General features: G+C 38.2%; 1 long non-coding RNA gene across 1 annotated transcript in view; it reads right to left on the minus strand.

Moving 5' to 3' along the window:
* The window catches only part of LOC147578507 (uncharacterized), a 19,116-nt gene extending 4,939 nt beyond the window's left edge, over nt 1-14,177 (minus strand). The window contains exons 1-3 of the long non-coding RNA XR_015255274.1: nt 13,956-14,177; nt 3,456-3,668; nt 1,802-1,928 (exon numbers count right to left, since the gene is read on the minus strand). This is a non-coding gene — a long non-coding RNA (uncharacterized LOC147578507). The remainder of the gene's footprint in view (nt 1-1,801; nt 1,929-3,455; nt 3,669-13,955) is intronic.
* Nucleotides 14,178-21,159: the final 6,982 nt, after the last annotated feature.

Raw genomic sequence — 21,159 nt, forward strand, 5'->3', positions numbered from 1 at the left:
TATACAAAATAAATGATGGTAAACACTTCAGGTGCTGTCAATAAACCAAAAACAAAACTTGGCTCACTTAAAACTACAACTCAAACAATCCACATGAAGAAAACGAAAGATAATTGTTTCTGTTTTAGGCCATGATGGTGTCATTTAGCAGAGGTATGCTGAAACCCAACACTAAATAATGCCCTTATGGCATAAAAGAATACATAGTCCTCTTACCAGACTAAGCTACTTATTCTTTTAATCTGTTATCTGACAACTATTTTGATTTTTAAAGTGAATATGGAAAAAGTCATTCTAAAATAAGCTTTCAATGTATAGGGGAAAGCTTGTACGTCCTTAGAGATTTACAAATACTGCATGAGAACTTGAACGTCTCCTCCCTCCCTCCGTGGACCCTCACATTGCAGACTCAGAATGCTTTGAGAAAGGCCTACATGGGGGAAGGGGCATGGAATTCTTTTAACAGCATTTCCAGGATTTTTCAGTGACTCATAGTTCTAGGCATTCATGTGAATTCCCAACTTGCATTTTAAACTTTACAATCATTTAAAAAGAGAATGCCTTCCAACTTTTCATGATAATGAGATCAAAACTTCCTCACAGAGAGCTTTAAAATAGTGTTAGTCTTTGCATCCCTTCTATCCACCCCTATATATGGCTCTTTTCCATTGCATTGTTAGTGGAACTATTTCATGAATTTCAGAGAGGAAGAATGTGATAGATTTGGGATGCTGAACATCGACAATGCTGAACAGCAAACTGGAATTTGGGCCCCATCCTTAGGAGGTTCCACAGTGATTCATGCATTTCAGCTTGTTCTTGGTTGTCTTGATCTGATTTTTCTATTGTACTGTGTTGGTCAGCTTTGCTGCGCTAATAAGCATCCCCTTCATGACAGTGGCTTGAACATCAAACATGTGTTTTCATTCACATTACGTGTATGTTTCTGGAAAGCTCATTTGGGCTCTACATGTCTCCTCATTCTGGGACCCAAGCTGATGCAATAGCTCCTAAATGGAAACACAAATTTCCTCTTAAATATTCTGCTCCAATATGACATTTAGCAGGTCTCTTCATATTCTATTGCTCAAAATATGTCTTAAAGCCAAATCCAAAATCACAGAGGCAGGATTAATGACTTTTCCCACAAAATGAATTAAAAGTTTTATAGAAAAGGAAGGAGTGAATGATAGTAAATTATAATTCAACACACCACAGTATTATAAGAGGTGTGAATCTTAATTTTCAAACTCAAGTGTGCAAGAAATATAATTTTCTTTAACATCTCCAATAAAATGTCATCTTTATCTTTAAGCCTCCAGCCACTGAGCTAAGAAGACTTAATCAGTTTTTTCTGGTTCTTCCTATTCTGATCCCACTCCAGATTAAGCCCCAGTCCTTAATCTTACACTATGCCAAGGTTTTAGGCAGACTATAGGCCTCATTCATTTGTGCATCTAGGATGTGGCTGAGTCATCAGGTGTATAGGACTCCTTCAGGTTTTTCAGCTCTTGGCAACTTAAAAAATTTTTTTTTAAATATTTATTTATTTATTTTGAGAGAGAGAGAGAGCGGGGGAGGGGCAAAGAGAGGGAGAGAGAGAATCTTAAGCAGGATCCGTGCTGTCAGCATGGAGCCCTGTGCAGGCCTTGATCTCACAAACCATGAGATAATGACCTGAACCGAAATCAAGAGTCGGACACTTAATCAACTGAGTCACCCAGGTGCCCTATCCTTTGGCAACTTTTACGTCAAACTTTGGGCATGGGTATTTTGTGAATTTGCCTACGGCCCTGCTTACCTAAACACACCATGAAAGCATTTCATCCCCAGGGTCTTGCCATCATCATCATTGGTTTCTTTCAAGAAACAAGGTGCAAGCCATTCTGCTCCCAGATCCAATGAAATGTTCAGTTCTTGCAGCACCCCTGAAACCGCTCCAACGTTAAGTTGAACAAAAATCAAAATGGCGGCACTAAGGCTTTCCCGAGGCTCGATTTTGAACTGAGTGACATTTTTCCTCTCTTCTGAAAACCTTACCCTTCCCTTTTTAGACTTTTGTTTCAGGAATCTGATACCACCTTAAAGACACAAGGAACAAGGCTGCCAGTGCATACACAACTCCTTTAGAAATTCGGCTAGATCCTGTATTTCCCTATAACCCACCCTAGCCCTTGGGTGGGGTTGGGGTGGTGAGGATTGCCTCAGCCTGCTGCAGCCTCCATCGTCCTGCAAAGCAATAAAGCTATTGTTCCTTTTTTATCCCAAACTCTGTCTTCACGTTCTATTTTGGTTTCAAAACACAGAGGTAGGTTTTCAACACCACCACCTGTATCTTTGGTCTAGAAGTAAATACAGGTTACCCCTGCCTTCGGATCCACAGGTTTCTTTGTTTCTGTCTTAGTCTGGATTCTTTCAGGATCAGACCTTGAAACAAAGATGTAAATTCAAGGAGTTTATTGGGAAGTGTGGAAAACACTAGTGGGTATGACGGAGAAACAGAATACAGGAAAAAGAAGACGGTAGAGTGCATGCTGTTAAGCCCATGGAAGATAGGCGTTTCATCTTACATGGAAATGCTGACAAAAAAGTATTCCACCTGAGGAGGAGAGAGGGAACTGTGGTATTTATCCACTAACTGGAGAGATTCTGTGATATGCTTAGAAGTGAAAGGGAAACACACAGCTAAACCAATGACTCTCAAGGGTTCCTGGGGCAGGCTGATTTCTCTGTTGATTCCTCCTCTTTGTGGATCAGTAAGGCTTCCAGTATTCTGGGGAAGCAAGCCTTAGGGGGCAGAGATGCAGATTCGGCAGTTCCTATGTAACAGGATTCCCCCACGAGTCGTGACACCGAGGCCTTTCTCTCCAGGAAGCAGCTTTCTTCATGCCAGCACGGCTCAGTTGGGTCTGTACCCAAAGAACTGAGCCCCAAACGCCATGTAGTGTAGTTTTTTATACATTTTCTACTTCTTTGTCTCCCATATATGGTAACACACAAACATGCAGTCTGATTATGTGGTCTCTTGTTACAAGGTCCTGAGGGATGTTGTCAGGTATGCATATAGCCAGGTTGCCTTGAGGGTTTTTTTTTTTTTTTTCTTTCTTTAGGGTGGGGACCCTACCATACCTAGTCAACTAAAGTTCCTTCCAAGGGTGAAGGATAAGGACAGGAAAAATACTTCTGGCGCAGCTTGCGGGACCTTCTTTTCAAACTTTGGGAAAGCCATTTTTCTTCCTCTTTTGGACTACAACCATCTACCTACAGTCACAAACTCTCCTTGTTCTGGCCTTAGGCTTTTGTCAGTAAAACAAGGCAGATCCATAAGCTAATTTCTTTTATTGTCCAGCTGCTTCCCACCCCCCACCCCCCCCCCCCACACCCCACCAATCCTCACCCCAAGGCCACCCTCCAATCCTTAGACCATCCACCCTGGGAAAAGAAAAGGGATGTACCTGAGTAAGAAAGACAGAATGAAAGAAACAGAACAAAAAGTATAGGTTGGGGCGCCAGGGTGACTCAGTCAGTTAAGCATCAGGATTCGGCTCAGATCTTGCAATTCTGTGAGTTCCAGCCCCACATCAAGCTCTCTGCTGTCAGCATGGAGCCAGCTTTGGATCCTCTGTCTTCCTCTTTCTGCCCTTCTCCCACTTGCAAGTGCACTCACACTATCAAAACTAAATAAACATTAAAGAAAAAAAGTAATATAGGTGAACATCTCCAAGTTGTATGTTATTGTCATCTTATACCTCTGCAGAGTTATAATGTGGGAGAGTTAAGTCTTTGGTGGACTGATTGCTAATAGCCACCTAGTTTCTCAGTGGCTTCGCACAACACAGACCTATTTCTTGTTCACAGAACAATCCGTTGAAAGTCTTGTGGGGGCCCAAGTGGTGAAGACTGTGCACCAGGCAGTCACTCAGGGACCCGGGCCCATTCCATCTGGTGATCTTATCTCTAGGTGCTCATAGGTATCTCTAGTCATTTTTAAATTGTGAAAGAATATGGAGGATGATGCCTGGGAGACTTTTAAGGACAAATATGAATTGGAGTTCATTATTTCGACCTACATTTTATTGGTTGAACTTCGGTCATAAGGCTGACTGGGAAATCCAGTTTGTCTAAATATTTAAGGGAAAAAGGGAGACACAACAGTAAGTGACGAGGCAATCTTTGTCATGGTGTGCAAAATAATTTAAGAGAAAAAACATTGAACTAGGGATATGAAGATATTATTTGTATTTATTCACTCACTATCTCTGTGACTCCCAACCTAGTTACTTCATCTGTAGCCCTCACCTACTGACCTGTACAACAGTGACAATCATATGTGTCCTGCTTTAGACCCAAAGGGGCATCAGATATCACTGAGTTTGGCATCTTTCTCTAAGTCTACACTTGAGACCACCTGTGTCAGATTGTTTGGGCAACACCAGGACCTACTGACTAAGCAATGTCTGGTGTAGAAGGGCCTTGGGGTCTGCATTTTATAATTATTCCAAGTAGTTCTCTATACAAAAGTTGGGGATCCACTGACTTTGTTTAAAACTTTTCATTTTGCAACTAAAGAAATCATAGCTCAGAGCAATGTAGGAGATCTCATCAGACAGTTGTAGTTAGTATAGACTAAAGCTGAAATCCCTGAGTCACTATCCAATGTTTTTTCCTTTTTTTTTCCTAAACCACTCTATCTGGTGAAGATATTTTTGAGGATCAGATCGCATAATGTATGTAAACACATTTCCTTTGAACTATAACTCATCGTATTGAAAACGTTACTTAATTTTGTAGCCAGTGGTCAGAAAACACCCTCTTTAGTGTTTATCTTGTTTTGAAAATATTATTCAGCGTTTACCAAAGATTAGAAGCAATATGTGGCAACATTGGTTTCGTTCTTGAACTTTAGAATTTCCCTATTATTTTTAAACAATTCTTTCATTTCTGAAACGTGCTCTAGACCGAGGCAGCCATGCTCGGATGTGTTTCTGTATGTCTGGTATCCACCTCCAGCCCATCTTAACCAGGCCCTGTCTATCCAAATTGTGAAAGTGGGGCTTGCTTAGAATTCTTACAACACCTGCCTCTGTCTATTGTTGGTCTTAGGTGGGCGACCTGCTATTCAGTAAAACATCCTGGGCTTAATATGGCTGCCGATCCCTTTCTTGGGGGCAAAGTGTTTTGGTGTTTTTGTTTTTCTACTTTTTATGGTACATGTGTTTCCTTCTACCTCTTCCCCAGAAGCAGTGCATTTCTGCCTGGGTGTTAGAAGCTGCAGGTCAGAGGGTCTGCTGTTCCCCATCCCAGTGGTGGATGGCTTTTCCTTCCTATTAGCAGTGGGTCTAGTGAAGTAAGAAAGCCTTTGTGCCTGTTCCATAGCAGCTGCTGATTGTCTCTGACATACAGCATCTTTTGCTTTCATCCTGAGTCTTGTGAACACTTAATGGAGTCCCATGGACTTATGATAAAGTATGAATTTTCCTTGTTTCTGGGATTCCTAGATATTTCAAGCTATATTCTAGTTTATAGTTGGCCTTCAACAATTCATTAAAATTTTAACTTACTTCCTGGACCTATGGTATGGCCTCCACTTTTCCCATTCAGGTGAAATTCGTGTGTGTGTGTATGTGTGCCTCCTTGGAGGAGTTGTCACTCTGGAATCCAGTTTGCTTGGTTTTTTCATGAACTCAGCTCTCTCTGATGGACTTAGGGAAAATTATAGTTTTGTAGATTATCCAGACTTTTTGTGTTATTAATGTGAGATCAATATTCTCTTTGGCTGAGCACATGCAAAATTCCCCTTATATCCTGTATTATTTAATTGTGGTATTTAGTTGTCTGAATGGCTCTGGAAACCATTTGGTTCGAGGAAACTATAGAATACACGTATATGTATCATGACCAGTTATGAATCTAAAAAGTCATCACTGTGGCTTGTTCAGAAAGACTGCCCACTCCTTCTCACCATCCTAGGCCTACACAGGAGTTCTATTCTAAACCAGACCAATTCTAGTCTAAACCAGAGCATTACACATCATTGCAAATCTCTGGGCTTAGTGATCTGCTCTGGAGCTGTAGGGTCTAATTGTATAATCTGGGCTCAGGGAAGTAAATTGTGGCCTGCCTAGCTTTGCAATATACTAGGTTCTAATTTTTGAAGCTTATACAGACATGCCCCAGATCAAGTCTGGTTTCTTCTAGACCCAAAGTAGCCTTTGTAGTAATGGGGTACTTCATATGATGTTGCCTAAGTCTTAAAGATATGAAAGAATTGACTCATTAAATTTGCAAACCATAGCGAGCACCCACAGACCCAGCATGAGACTTGGACTAGACGTAAGCTGGTGGGTCACAAGACTATGGCATTAGCAGGCAGTCACAAGGTGGTCTATGACTCCTAATGAATGCTGTTGGGCCTATTATGCCCCCAAATGGCATAATTCCTTACAGAAAAGGAAAGGGGTGTTGGGCCTGAGCCCTTGACTTTACCATATGATCTTTTGTAGTCTCAGTTTCCTCATCTGTAAAGTGGGAATGATAATGGTAATAACACTTATCTTCTAATGTTATACGAAGATTAAATGAGTTAGTTCATGTGAAACATTTATGAGAGTACCTAGCATATGTTAAGCCTTCAATAAGTAAAATTTGGTGTCAAGCACAATGCTAATAATTATTCCTTAAGATTTGACATTTTCTAGTTTCCCATAGCTTGCTTTATTGCTATATTCTTTCTGCTTTCCGATCTACTATAAGGACACAACTCTTCAATTTCTGCACCTTTTTTTTTATCCTAAGTAATTTTTAAAAAGAAATTTCAAAAACAATTATCTATGAAGTTATTGACAACTAGGTTTATTGTTCACTATTCGGTTTAAATCCTTGCTAAGACTGTTACCAAGAAAGTGAGTAGTGAAAATTGCATAATTTCGAAGGAAGTGGAATGAGGTATACTTCCTATAGCAAATATATATTATTTGTTTCATTTCAGTTGAAAATATCTGTTTTAAAGAATATTCTATGAATCTCTTTTAAATAATGAGATACTTTATAAGCCAAGACAGACAAAATATATTAATTTAAAAGCGATTTTATCAAACAGCAAAATCTGTTAAACTGCATAGTATTAAAATCAGATACTACTATAGCTGGAAGCTATATAGATGCTAACATTTTAGCTAAGAAAGAAAAGAAAGGAAACATTTGTGTCAGGTAAGTGATAAATGAATTATAAATGAATGTTGAAGAATAAGGATAGCAAAACACTTTCTGATACACAAAATATAGTTGCAAACACTTTTTGCTATTTCCTAAAATGACGTCCTGGTCAAAAATATTGCTGATCTTCAGAGACACTCTTGTGTCTCCGAAATTTTCTTAGGAATTTTTGGTGTTATTAACACAACAGAATTCAAGACCATACAACTGGATCATTTCTGGAATGAATGAAACCACTTGGTAATTTCATACAATAAAATGACCGATCATTTGTTCCTTCATTCATTTATCAAAGAAGTCCTATGTGAAAGTTATGGGCACTGTGTTAAGGGTATAAAACAAGGAGTGAGATGCATTCCAAGGAATGATCTCACACAAATAATGGGCACACTAGCAAAGGAGTGAAGCATCAACAAAAAAACACAGGAAGTGTGGTAGGAATTTGAATGGTTCAGAAATACACACAAGTTTCTATTGAGAGATAGGAGCACACTGAATTAATTTAATTATCAGAGCTGAATATTTTATTTCTTTCAGTTATAAAGCCAGTCTATTTTTATAACTGCCCTCTAAACATGAATTAGACAATAAAACTGAAAAATAGACTTCTTATAAATGGACAATGGAGAAAAGGAGGTAAACTTTTTGGTGAAGGTCCTGTCTCCACGATTCCCAGTTAAGAGACAACATTATGAAAAACTGGGAGATCTTTTAAAACTAGGGTTTCCTTTCAGTATCCTTAGATGGCCTTATAAAAAAAAAGAAAAGAAAAAGAAAAGAAAAAAAAAAAGCTGGGTCCTACATTAGTGAACATAGAAAATTGAGATTCTTTTGTAAGATCTGGGACTGCTGTGTAAGATAATAGTAAATGTATTTTACTTTTTAAATATTTCCAGTGAAGGTTTTCATGAGCTTCATGTGTAATATAAACATGCAAAGAATGCATTTTAGCGAAACAAGAAACAACTCAACTCTTGGGATTGTTTCAGTAGCCAGTGAGAGGAACCTGCGTTCAAAAGTCACAGGAATTTAGGCTGAGAAAATGCTGCTTGTCACACTTTTAAAATGCACACAACAGCAAAGGAAGTTGAAGGAAATTTAAGAGTTGAGGTTTGAAACAACGAACGTTGTGTTTTATCACAACGAAGGCATAGAGTATGAACCAGACTTTTTCAGTCATTGAAACACTAGACAAGGAGAGGCCTGGGATCTTTACATTTGCAAAAGTAGATTGTTTCAAGAAAAGCTGTGTTTTGAGACAAATTTAATCAGGCATGTTTAACTGGCAGAAATATTTTTACTTCTATTAATGTATTTAGAGATATTGAAATTCAAATTTGAGTTGCATACTTTCTTGCTTGGATATTTGCTCTTAATTAAAACACTTTCTATCCCTTAATCCGTTCTATCCTTTAGCTTTTTTGCTATATATGAAGTTCTAAATCACGTAGAATTAGTGAGAATGTAAACTGCCTTTTATAATGGCTTTATTTTCATATTATTAAAATCTTATTAAAATGTAGAAATGTTAAAATATTAAGTGACTGTAATATGTGCTGCCAATATTAATTTTGGAGGGTTTAATTTTTGAGATGGATATTAATTGCTCTGAAGATTAAAGTGTTATTCTTTGATGTTTCTGGAATATATTCATCCCTTGAGATATGCCATTACACACCTTTCTTTCCCAGAAATTTTGCATTTAGGGACATGAGAGTTAAATTTACATAGTTCACTATTTTTTTTCATTTTATTACTCTTAAATTTAGACATGTTCTGCTACTCCAACAAAATTTCTGTGTCTTCACAGAAATATTAAACATTAAAGGACAAAGTTAATTCAAAACATGGCTGTAATGTACTTATGATGTGCTCAAGAATGACTTAGGACTAACTCAGAAAACAAATGAAGTAAAATGTTCTCATTCTCAGATTATTGACAATATTAACAATAAGATGATTCTCATGCAATAATTATCAGAACGATTGATACTCATAAAAATGAAGTCATATGAAGGGAAAAAGTTCTGCAGACTGGAATGTTTGGCAAACTGTGATGTGCAACCTGAAGGAAAAGGTAGCATTTAGATTGGAGAAGACATTCCAAAACAGAAGATTCAGCAAGAGTTTTGTGAAGGGAGTTTATTTCTGGGATAGTGAGAAGCAGGTCACCATGTTGGATGGGTAATTTAGAGTCAAATTCTGGAGGGCCATAATGGAAGCCAACAGAGGAAAGAAGGAGAAGTTGATTAACAGGAAAAAAATGCCATGTAAAGGTCGAGGAAAATTTGGACTGAGATGGGGCCACTGAATTAGGTGAACTCCAGAGTGAAGTTTCAAAAGAGCATTAAGAATCGAAGCCACATTATAGAAGTCTAAGAAGAAAAACAGTTATGATAAATGGTGGCAGCAGGAATAGCCCACTCATCTGAGGAAAAGGAAAATTAGGGTCAAGGAAAGTTGTAGAGTAAGTGTCTGTGTGTGTGTTCAGGATAGATAACACATTCTATAAAATGTGATCAAATGAAAATAAAATATCTAGCATGAATACATGGAATCTAGTATGCTTCTCAGGTACAGTGAGTGAGTAGAATTATGGGATTAATTGCATTCGATAAATTTAATATCACGAATTCCTTTGGCACACAAACGGCCTCGTGTGTCCTCGTGTTTGAGGGATATATTTTCGATAGATGGCAAAATGCAGATTCCTGTTTTCCTGCAACAGGTTAAGTGCCAGGAATGACAACATGCCGCTCACCTGAGCAACCCTGAGCCATGCTGGGACAAACAATGCAGGGACTAGCCTGCTAACCAAGCAGTTCTGTGTAAGCATCTTTCCGCTCAGGTTCTGTGGGACTGAGGTGTGTGAAAACTCACTGCTCCCATCCTTAGAATGTAGAGTACCTATTGTGTAGGGTATTTGTCATTTTCAGTCTGTTTATAATCTTTTTTTCCATTTAGGGAAGGCTCCTTTTGACCGGAGGTGGTTAATCAGTAGTCTTTATTATCCTGCACCTCACCTCCATCTGCCACACACACACACACAACACACAGCGCACACACACACACACACACACACACACACACACACACACTCCTAACACACAAGTTATCATCTGATCGAGGTTTGCCAATCAGATTCACCATACCCCTGGTCATAGTGATGGGTGATCAGGTCAGGGTCAATGGGCATGTGACCAGACCAGGCCAATCCGAGTATCCCCAGGGCTTTGACTCTTGACGGCTACAGGAAAGGAGTATACTTTTATTTTCTCTGAGATTGCTAGGCTTAAAGGACAAATAAACCTAGACCTGCCAATTATTTTTGCAATCACATCAGAGAAACATTCCTGGGAACAAAGCCTGCTCAGAAAAAGCAGAGCTGAGAGATAGAGAAGGACAGAACCCTGATGAAATTGGTTTAAGTTCCAGGATCCACTTATGGTTTATTTCTGTTCTGTAAGCCAGAACATTCTTTTTCTTTTCCTCAGTTCGTTGTTATTTGCTACTTTTCCTCAGTTCATTGTTATGATGCAACTCCTGAGAATAGTTGGTCAAAATGTAAGGAGAAAAGGTATGAGCAGGAGAATTATAACTATTCCCTTCTCTGAGTACCTAGACCTCTTTAATATTCATTTCTATAAGTAATGCGCACTTCACTTCCTCCAATGTGTTATGGCCTTTCATGTACATATTTTTATTTCTGGTACTAGAATGTGGACTTCTTGAGAGCAGGGATAGTTTCTGCTGTTTGTTTGTTTGTTTGTTTTCTGCCATTCTGTTGTGTGACAGACCCTATAACTCAGTAGCCCTCAGGCGCCCCAAGCTTTTCCCCTTGTTCATCTACCACTGCAGAGACTGGCAAAGGCCAGGTATTTACTTTCTGAGAAAGTGCTACTGCTAAGACTGATAGTGTGTTTCAATTCTGCTCATTCAGGTATAAGTAGAAATGTGCTGAGAAAAATGGTTTATTTTCCAAGAAAAGTTCTGTTTTTGCCATTACTTCTTTCTTTGTGCTTGGAACATGGATGTGCAAAAAGACAGTGTCTTGAGCTGCAGCAGCCATATTGTGATAAGGAGGCACGAGCATGAGGGAAACAAAAAGCCAACTTGCTTTAAATAAAAATTGTACCATGCCTGAAACTACCTGCATTCAAACTTATTTTTACTCGATCAAGTTTAGAATACACAGGCCCATGTTTATCTAGACCTTACCTTAACAAGTTAGCGATTATATACCAAACTTCTTGTTTCCTGAATGATCCATCAACTTCAATCTAGACGTTAATGTCTATGAATCTCTAATTTTGAGGCTGGCAAAATTTTGTGTTGGAAAGCACATAAGCATTAAAATCAGAGTTGAGCTGATTTCTATTCTCAGCAGATTACTAACTGTATGATAGGACCTTATAAAAGTCACTGATTATGAATTTCTGCTTCTTTTTATTATAGTGCTGATAAATTACATTCCTTAGGTGCTTCACAGTTTGGCATAAGGATTTAGTTGGAAAATGTATGTGAATATATTTTATAAGATGTAAGCTGCTAAACAAACGTTAATTACACATTTTTAATTTAATTTCTTCATGCAGAACTGTAGATATGTAGATTTAGTTGGAAAATGTATGTGAATATATTTTATAAGATGTAAGATGCTAAACAAATGTTAATTACATATTTTTAATTTAATTTCTTCATGCAGAACTATAGATATGTCTTATCCTTCATGCAGAACTGTAGATATGGTAAGCAGCAAAGATCCCCTAAGAGAATATTATTAATAACTTATTTTGCATAAACTTAGTTATAAAGTAACATTATATTTAAGTTAAAATACTTTCCACTGTGTGAAGATCATGCACTATTTTGTTTGTAAATCATATAATTATGACGGCCTGTTTATGTTCATCCTCCACAATGACGAAGGAACAAAAGAAATGCCTGGAAATGTTTTATTCGTAATGCCATAAAAGCCCAGATTCAGTGTAGTTATTTCAACAGAGCAGAAGTGCTAACATTTTAAAGTTAAGCATTGAAGAAACCTCACACTATTTTGATACTGTTACTTGAAAAGTAATATGGCAGAGCCTTTGACTATGTCTAGAATAATACCTGGAGAATCCAGTATCTGTGTAAAATTTCATAGGATCAGCTGTTTAAACATCAGCCTGATTAAATATCAATACATGTTTTGCAAGCATTGTAAATTTTACCCTATTATTATCTCATAACATAATTTTCCACTAGTAAACAGATTTTCCTGAAAGCAGCCAAATTATCTTGTATCATGTCCTCATCCCAAAATGTAAGGGTGTTCTACCAAAATACTCCAGGGAAAATAGCAGGTTTCCATCTGCCTTGTCCTGCGTACCAAAGATCAGAAAGTACACCTGGCTGATTTTAAAATAGCCTCATTCCAATAATGCAAGAGAACTTATGCCTTTTCTTGGTCTTCTTAGTTACAAAACTTAAGCTTTTTTTCACTATGCATTATCTAAAATAAATAACACATTAGTGTAACAAAATACAAACTCCAAAAGAACCTCGTCTAGAGGGAGGCTTTTATTCTTTTTTTTTAATATTTGTATTCCAATTTTCATATCTCCTTTTTCTACTTTAAACATTTCTTAATTCCTCCAAATATTATTATAAAAGAAAAAAGACCTTTCAACTTTGACCATTTGAATTGTAATTACCTAGTGCTCACTACTTGGGGAAGAATACATAATAATCATATTGTTTTGGGTTTAAGGTACAGTATGGTTTACTTCTTAATTTAACTTGATTAGAAATGAAATAGATAGTAATTGGAATACATTTGAGATGATAAGCTCCTGCAAAGTAAAGAGTGTACCTTGTCCCTCTTTTGTAACTTTCTAATAATACTAAAATACTAGTCTGACAACTAGTAGTGTGGGTCAGTACTTGTTTGATTAACCTATACATCAACATCATTCAAACTTGTTAGTACATCCCAAATAAAAATCACAATTAAAAAAGCAAAAATTTGCAACATAAATATCATAGCGTTTTTTTTTTTTTGGCATTTTTCCCCTTTTATCTCCAGTTGGCATCAGAGAGATATAATTTTATAAATGATATTTATACCTATTAGTAGGTATAAACTCTCAAATTTTATTCACTTAACCCTGGTTGATATAAATAAGTAAATGAATAATGAGTAAACAGACTTTTTAGGGCAATGATAAAGAGTTGAGGATGAATTTTCTTCAATACTGATACTAAATTGAAAATCAATAGTGTTTTTGCCCAGAGAGGAACAAAATTAAATCAATTTCCAGACCAAATTGGTGTTGTTGTTGTTTTTCTTTTAGTTCTGAAGAACTGATTTGATTTTTATTCATAAAAGAAATTTCATGTATTAAATTGTCTTTCAGTCCCTCCACTTCAATTATCCTAATAATAGGAAAATATACAGAAGGTAAACCAAACTTATTTCTATCCTAGTTAACTTTGAACTATACATACTGTTAGAATTCTAAAAGATAATATTTTCAGTGTGCATGATTTCAAAGCAGCATAAATATATTTTATACAGTATGTATTTTAAAAGTTGACAGTGTTTTCGTACCATTCGTATGCTGTTCTGGAACAAATAGCAAAAAAGCAAACCAAAACAACAACAACAACAACAACAACAACAACAACAACAAAACACAAGAACCAAAGAAAAAGAAAAAGAAAAGAAAATGAAAAAAGAAAATTAGTGTTCTCACCAGACTGCCAAGAATTCTCCTTATGGATCCATGCAAGCCTCTAATTTTTAGCGGGTTGCTTTTATAGCTTTTGGAATGTTGCCATTGAATTTTCCCTTAATTTATTGTCAGACTGTTTCTAGTAGATTTCTCTCAGTGGTTTGCTGAACTCTCCCCAGCAAACTGCCCTCAAGTCACCTGAGCCATAGCCAGCAGAGGACTCTTATGACCCATGTCTACAGGCTGTTGAGCTCAGCTCAGGGAATTGTGCATCCTGACCATCAGAGCTCTTCCAGGTAAGGCCAGTCCACTTCCAAAGAGTTGCTGGACCTCTCCCAGCACATTGGCACACTCTGACGGCTGGACTATTCCCAGTCAACTGGCAGAATATAATCAGTTGGCTGCTGACAATGGAAATGTAGCCCTCACTACTCAAAAGATGACACCTTTCTTCATGAGGCAATTCGGTGATACAGGGGGAAAAGCTGTAGCCATGGTTAGAGCAAACCAGTGTTTAATGTAGAAACAGTAACTGCTTACCACAAACCCTCAACACAACCAGTAAACAAATTTACAAATTAGAGCTGAGTTATAGATTTCCCACACATATTTCTTCTATCCAGCTTTTTTTTTTAAATAATGTTTATTTATTTTTGAGAGAGAGAGAGAGAGTGGGGGAAGGGCAGAGAGAGAGAGGGAGACACAGAATCTGAAGCAGGCTCTGCTGATAGCTCAGAGCCCGATGCAGGGCTTGAACTCACAAGCCGTGAGATCATGACCTGAGTCAAAGCTAGAGGCTTAACTGACTGAACCACCCAGGTGTCCCTATCCAGATTCTTTTTTTAAGATTATTTACTTTATTTTGGGAAAGAGAGAGTGTGAGCAGGGGAGGCAGACAGAGAGGGAGAGAGAGAATTACAGGTAAGCACTGTGCCATCAGCATAGAGCTTGACTCAGGGCTCGATCCTGCAAATTGTGAGATCATGGCCTGAGCTGAAATCAAGAATTGGATGCTCAAGCAACTGAGCCACCCACGCATCCCTCTATCCAGCTTTTTGTTCTCTAGAGCATTTGTCTCAAATTTTAGTCTACTATTCTATCATCAAAATACATTTTAATAGTTTTAGAGATTTTTTTTTTGCAAATATGAGTTATAACAAGTAAAGACTTACCATTATTCTTTTTACATTTTTATGGATTTATTAACTATGATAATGGAATCTTCACAATTTCATCTTAGTTTGATTAAAATAATTTTTAACAAGCTTTCAATAAGCATTAGTTAGAAATTTTCTACCTATCCGTTTTCTTACCTATCCATAGCGCAATTATAAAAATCAGGAGGTAAACACTAACATGACATTATTAGTGAATTTATGGACCTTACTCAAAACTCATCAATCGTCCCCAGAATGTCTTTTAAATGTAAGCCATTTTATGTATTTTTTTAAATTTTATTTTAAATGTAACCCATTTTAGAAATAGGAAATGGAGCTGTGTAAAGCATGATTTTTTTCCCACAATTATAAAAGGAGAGAAAAAGGGATGAACATGGAAATTCTGATGCACAATGATCTTATACAGTAAGGTACAGTAAGCAACATTTGAGCCGGAAATATATATGTTGTAACCCAGCAAACTGTATTTGTTAGTGTCATCAAAAAACCTTGTTGTGGAGGGGGTGGGGCACCTGGGTGGCTCAGTGGATTGAGCTTCTGACTTTTGGTTTTTGCTTGGGTCATGATCTCGTGGTTTGTGAGATCCAGCCCCGCGCTGGGCTCTGCACTGACAATGCAGAGCCTGCTGGGAATTCTTTCTCTCTCACTCTCTTTCTGTCTCTCTCTCTCTCTCTCTCTCTCACACACACACACACACAATAAATAAATAAACTTAAAAAAAACTTGTTTGGGGAAAGCTGTCAAGTTGTCTCCTGCTTTTGCTCCAACTTACCTCTGAGGTTCAGTAACTTTACCTTGAACATAATGTTATTTTTCATAATAATGTTGATCTAAATTGCTAATTTTCACAACTCTGTCACTTGTTTTCTGGCTTCTAATTTTTCATACTGTGTAAACTTCAATACGTTTTCTGTCACCTTGGCGTCTCAGTTTCCTTATCTGGAAAATAGGAAATTCAATAGATATTTTGTTTATTATGATTAAAAGTGATGAAATATTTAAAGTCCCTACCTAGTGGAGTCTGGCACATTTCAGGGGATCAATGAGTGTATTTTTCTTTTCCTTTTGAGTCCCAGAGTGGAAGCCTTAACACATGACAGCTGGCTCTACACATCAGCAGAGGAGACTGTAACTTGAATGGCATGAATTGCCATCTACTCAAAAAGCGTCAGGCTTTAAAATGCCTGCAATTCCCTTTGAAGACTCATGCCTTCCATACACCAAATGCTTCTGTTAAGACCCACATGTTTTATCTGAGTTGTGGGAGGAGGGACTAACATTGATTCATTATCATCTTTCGGTTTATGGGTTTATGTAACGATCCGGTTACATGGGAATGGACCATGGCAGAGAGTCTAAAGAGAGCAAGTCAGGAAAGGGCTTCTGGTGGTCCTCTGAACGGAAAGGTGATCATCTCGGGCCTGACGACCTAGAAGAAGGGAAGATCTCTAAAGCCGAGGCGTAGATGCAGCCAGGATGAATAAGAACCAAGACTAGATTCTTGAGTTTTTACATTGGACTCTAGAGTAAGTCTTGAGTTTGACCCAAGTTACTGTTTGCCTTTCTTTCTCTTTCCCAAAAACAAAATGCACTGTGTTTGTTAGTGGATACTGATGCCTTCTCTTAAGTGCTTTAAGCTAGATATGAGGGTGAGGCACAGGGTAGGATGAGACTAGGGAAAAATACTTTAGGGAGCTGTGAAAAACACCATCTACCCTGGTCCAAACATTAGGTTACCGGGTGTGTGACATGTTGACTCCCATAACATTTATTGCTTTCACCTGCACTTTGTCATTGACTTGTCTGTTTTTCCAACTAGATTTTAAGCCTTTTACACACAAGTATTTGTCTCCATCTTCAGGGCCTAGAATAATGCCTGACACTTAAATTAGGTTGTTGCGATACTTCATTTTATGTGTCCACTTGACTGAGCCTGTGGGGACCTAGACATTTGATCAAACATCATACTGGGTATTTCTATAAGGTTCTTTTGGGATGAAATTAACATTTAAATTGGTCACATGGGTAAAGCATATTAACCCCCCCCCCCAATGTGGATGGGCTTCATCCAATCAGCCACAAACCTGAATAGCACAAAAAGGTGGGCCTTCTTTCCTTCTGCCTGACAGCTTTCTAACTGGGACATAAACTCTTCTCTGCCGTTAGACTAGAACTAAAGTCCAACTCTTTCTGGATCTTGAGACTGTCGGCCTTTGGACTACAACTATATCATTGATTCTCCTTGGTCTCCACCCAATGGACTCACCCTGCAGATCTTGGGACTTGCCTGCCTCCATAATCACATTGGTAACATTCTTTTTCTTTTTTTCTTTTTTTTAATTTATATCCAAGTTAGTTAGCATATAGTGCAACAATGATTTCAGGGGTAGATTCCTTAATGCCCCTTACCCATTTAGCCCATCCCCCCTTCCACAACCCCTCCAGCAACCTTTTGTTTGTTCTCCATATTTAAGAGTCTCTTGTGTTTGGCCCCCTCCCTGTTTTTATATTATTTTTGCTTCCCTTCCCTTGTGTTCATCTGTTCTGTATCTTAAAGTCCTCATATTAGTGAAGTCATATAATATTTGTCTTTTTCTGACTGATTTCACTTAGCATAATACCCTCCAGTTCCATCCATGTAGTTGCAAATGGCAAGATTTCATTCTTTTTGATTACCGAGTAATACTCCATTGTATATATATACACCACATCTTCTTTATCCATTCACCCATCGATGGACATTTGAGCTCTTTCCATGCTTTGGCTATTGTTGATAGTGCTGCTATAAACATTGGGGTGCATGTGTGACTTTGAAATGGCACACCTGCATCCCTCGGAAAAATACCTAGTAGTGCAATTGCTGGGTTGTAGGGTAGTTCTATTTTTAATTTTTTGAGGAACCTCCATACTGTTTTCCAGAGTGGCTGCACCAGTTTGCATTCCCACCAGCAGTGCAAAAGAGATCCTCTTTCTCCGCATCCTCGCCAATATCTGTTGTTGCCTGAGTTGTTGATGTGAGCCATTCTGACAGGTGTGAGGTAGTATCTCATTGTGGTTTTGATTTGTATTTCCCTGATGATGAGTGATGATGAGAATTTTTTCATGTGTCGGTTGGACATCTGGATGTCTTCTTTGGAGAAGTGTCTATTCATGTCTTTTGCCCACTTCTTCACATTAGTAAAATTCTTATAATAAGTATCTATCCTCTATCTATCACCTATCTATTTACCATCTATTGGTTCTGTTTCTTTGGAGAATCCTGACTAATACAGTGATCGATAATTTTGTCTTATTACTTTTGAATAAGTAAACGAGTGGGCAAAAGTAAATTGTTAGGCAAAGTGAATCCACTTTACTCCTGCAATGAGGTGTTTGGGCTAATGATGACCCCTTTTAGCTATAACGTTTTTAAGATTCTAAAGCCTCTCGTCTTCTGCTTATTGTATTTTAAAATAACCAGATAAAGAAATGACATACTTTTCTTCACTGGTTGAGGAAAGGGAAAAATCGAAAACAAAAGCAAATCTTTGCATCGATAGCAAAGTCTGTTTGTCACAAAGTATGAGTAGACGGATGTCACATTTCCATCTTGGAGGACTGTGAGCAAGTGCCTATTCTCTCATTTGACATACTTTCTTCTATTTCCTGGCATATATCTCATTCCATCCCATCTTAGGTATCGCATTTCTTAAAAAGTGTTTTTTTTTTAAGAATGATAGTGCACTAGGTTTTATAAAATCTCTTGCACCAAAAACAAAATGGAAAAATGGTCCAAAGTAAAATACAAATGTTACTGGTGCTATGGATATTGTAACTAATTTCACATCCCAAACATTGTCCTAATAGGTAGACTAACACTCAAAGGGATAGATTTTCTTCTTTAGGGTTCTCATGTGCCACTCGAGGACCAAGAACGATGTAGTCCAGGTAGAACCATAAAAAAGGAAATAACTACATTATGTTATATTGCTTAAAAAAGAATAGCAACATATTCTGGCGCTGCTCTGTGATAGATATTGTTTTAAGAAGTTTAACGTATATTAACCATTTAATTCTGGTTACAACTCTATTATCATCATTATTATTTTATAGATGAGAAAACTGAGACACAGAGAGGGTGAAATCAACATGCGCACCGTTGTTAAGTGACAGAGCTGGGACTTAAATCCCAAAAACTAGGGACCAGGGGTCAAATGTTAAACCATGGTAAGCTTCCACTTGGCATGCGTGGCTTGATCCTTATTGTGTCCTTTGAAGCACGTTTGAATGCCCCCACTTAACAGACGAGGAAGCCAAGTATCGAGTGTTGGTACCTCATCAAGATACCTGTGACAGGATGGAGATGAGATGTAAACATGGATTTTGCCGATTTGGGCGTCCCTGTTCTTCTATACCTTGGTACACAGGTTCTGTGTTTCTTTTTCATCCTTCATAAGTATGCTTGTAATTTCATGTCTCTGGGTCAAGTAACCTGCCTGGCAACTTCCGATAGGATTCTTTGTCCCGAGGAATGCTTGTGATTTTTTTACAGAGATTTTCTAGAGATTCAGTGTGTGGTCTCAGGAGCCACCAGCCTCCAGTGGTGATGTTTTGACCACAACCATCTTTAATTCAATCACGTATTCACCCTTAAATACTCTTATGCACCTACAAGGCGCTCGTCTATGTGGAACCGCTCAAGGTCTTCGCAGGTTCCCGGCACCATGCCAGTCATGGTGGCTACAGGATAACCAAGGTTAAGTCCAGGTTTTAAGGAGTTCACAGCAAAGTAGAGGATCATCCTCATTCAAAGAAACCTCTTGTTTGAGTACAGCATGTAGAACAAACCCTGTTACATCCCTTTGTGCCTTCTCCCCAACTAACCCCCTAACATCATCTGTGAATGGTAGTTTGCTACTCTCACAGCTATAAAAGAACGAAAGCCAAGGATGTCACAAGTGCCCCAAAGTGTCTTTTTGGTCACCCGAGATTTATTATATCATACTCTAGAGAAGGCAAGAGAGGAAATAATAATAACAATAACAACAGGAACAATTAATACCTCTATTATAAGTGCTTGACGCTCCCTTTAAGCCAGCCATAAGGCAAATTTATCATTCTCATTTGCTGAAAACAGAAACAAAGACACAGTTTCAGCAAATTGCTCAAGGTCGAAAGGCCCGTGGTAGCATGGGCGGGATTTTAGGCAAGGAAACCTGAGGCTGGAGCTGAACTTCTTGGCCACTAAAGTAAAAGATTTAATAAGAAAAGTGAAACCTGTGGTCTCTTCTTGCCAGGATCTTAAAATAGGGGACATAAAAATATTAAAAATCCATTTGTGAAACATCATAAAAGGAAGTAAAAATACGGTGCCAACTAATTAAGACTATCCTCTGGACCAAGAAAGAACCTTTATTGATTACCTGTTAGGATGCTGGTACTGACGTATCTCTCCAGCTCCTGCCCGCACTCCTACAGGCCACTGTAGAGCCAGGAACTTGAATCACACAGAGCTCAGGAGCCGTTCTCTTGCCCAGCCCATTCACTCTTTCTCAGTGATTACCTTTTAATTCACAGTCTGTAACCAGCAGGTTGAAACCCCTTGAGGGCAAGCACTATGCATGTTTCTATGTCTAGTGCTAGGAGAGTGAGACTAATTGAGGAATGAATAAATGAATACATCAATTAGATACTATGCCTATTTTTACAGTTGAGGAAATGACCACAGAGAGCCTATGCGTCTCATTCATGTTACACGGCAGGTACCTGAGGGAATGAACACCAGTCCCAGATGGCCTTGCCTCTACACCTTGTCATCTTCAGGTGAGCTTAAACGACACGAACACAATGTGAATGAGGTGGCATGGAAATCTGTGTCAGAGCGGGAAGAAGTGGATGGTTTGGTCATGAGACTTCCTCATTCTAACTGAAAAAAGAGTTATGGGGTATATTTTTAACTTTTTAAAGTACTTTTAAAGTTTATTTATTTTTGAGAGAGAGAGTGAGTGAGTGGGGCCAGGGGCAGAGAGAGAGAGAGAGAGAGAGATTGAGAATCCCTAGCAGGCTCC

The sequence above is a fragment of the Puma concolor genome, chromosome C1, assembly GCF_028749965.1.
Source record: "Puma concolor isolate L17-30 chromosome C1, mPumCon1.1.hap2, whole genome shotgun sequence".
NCBI classification, from domain to species: domain Eukaryota; kingdom Metazoa; phylum Chordata; class Mammalia; order Carnivora; family Felidae; genus Puma; species Puma concolor.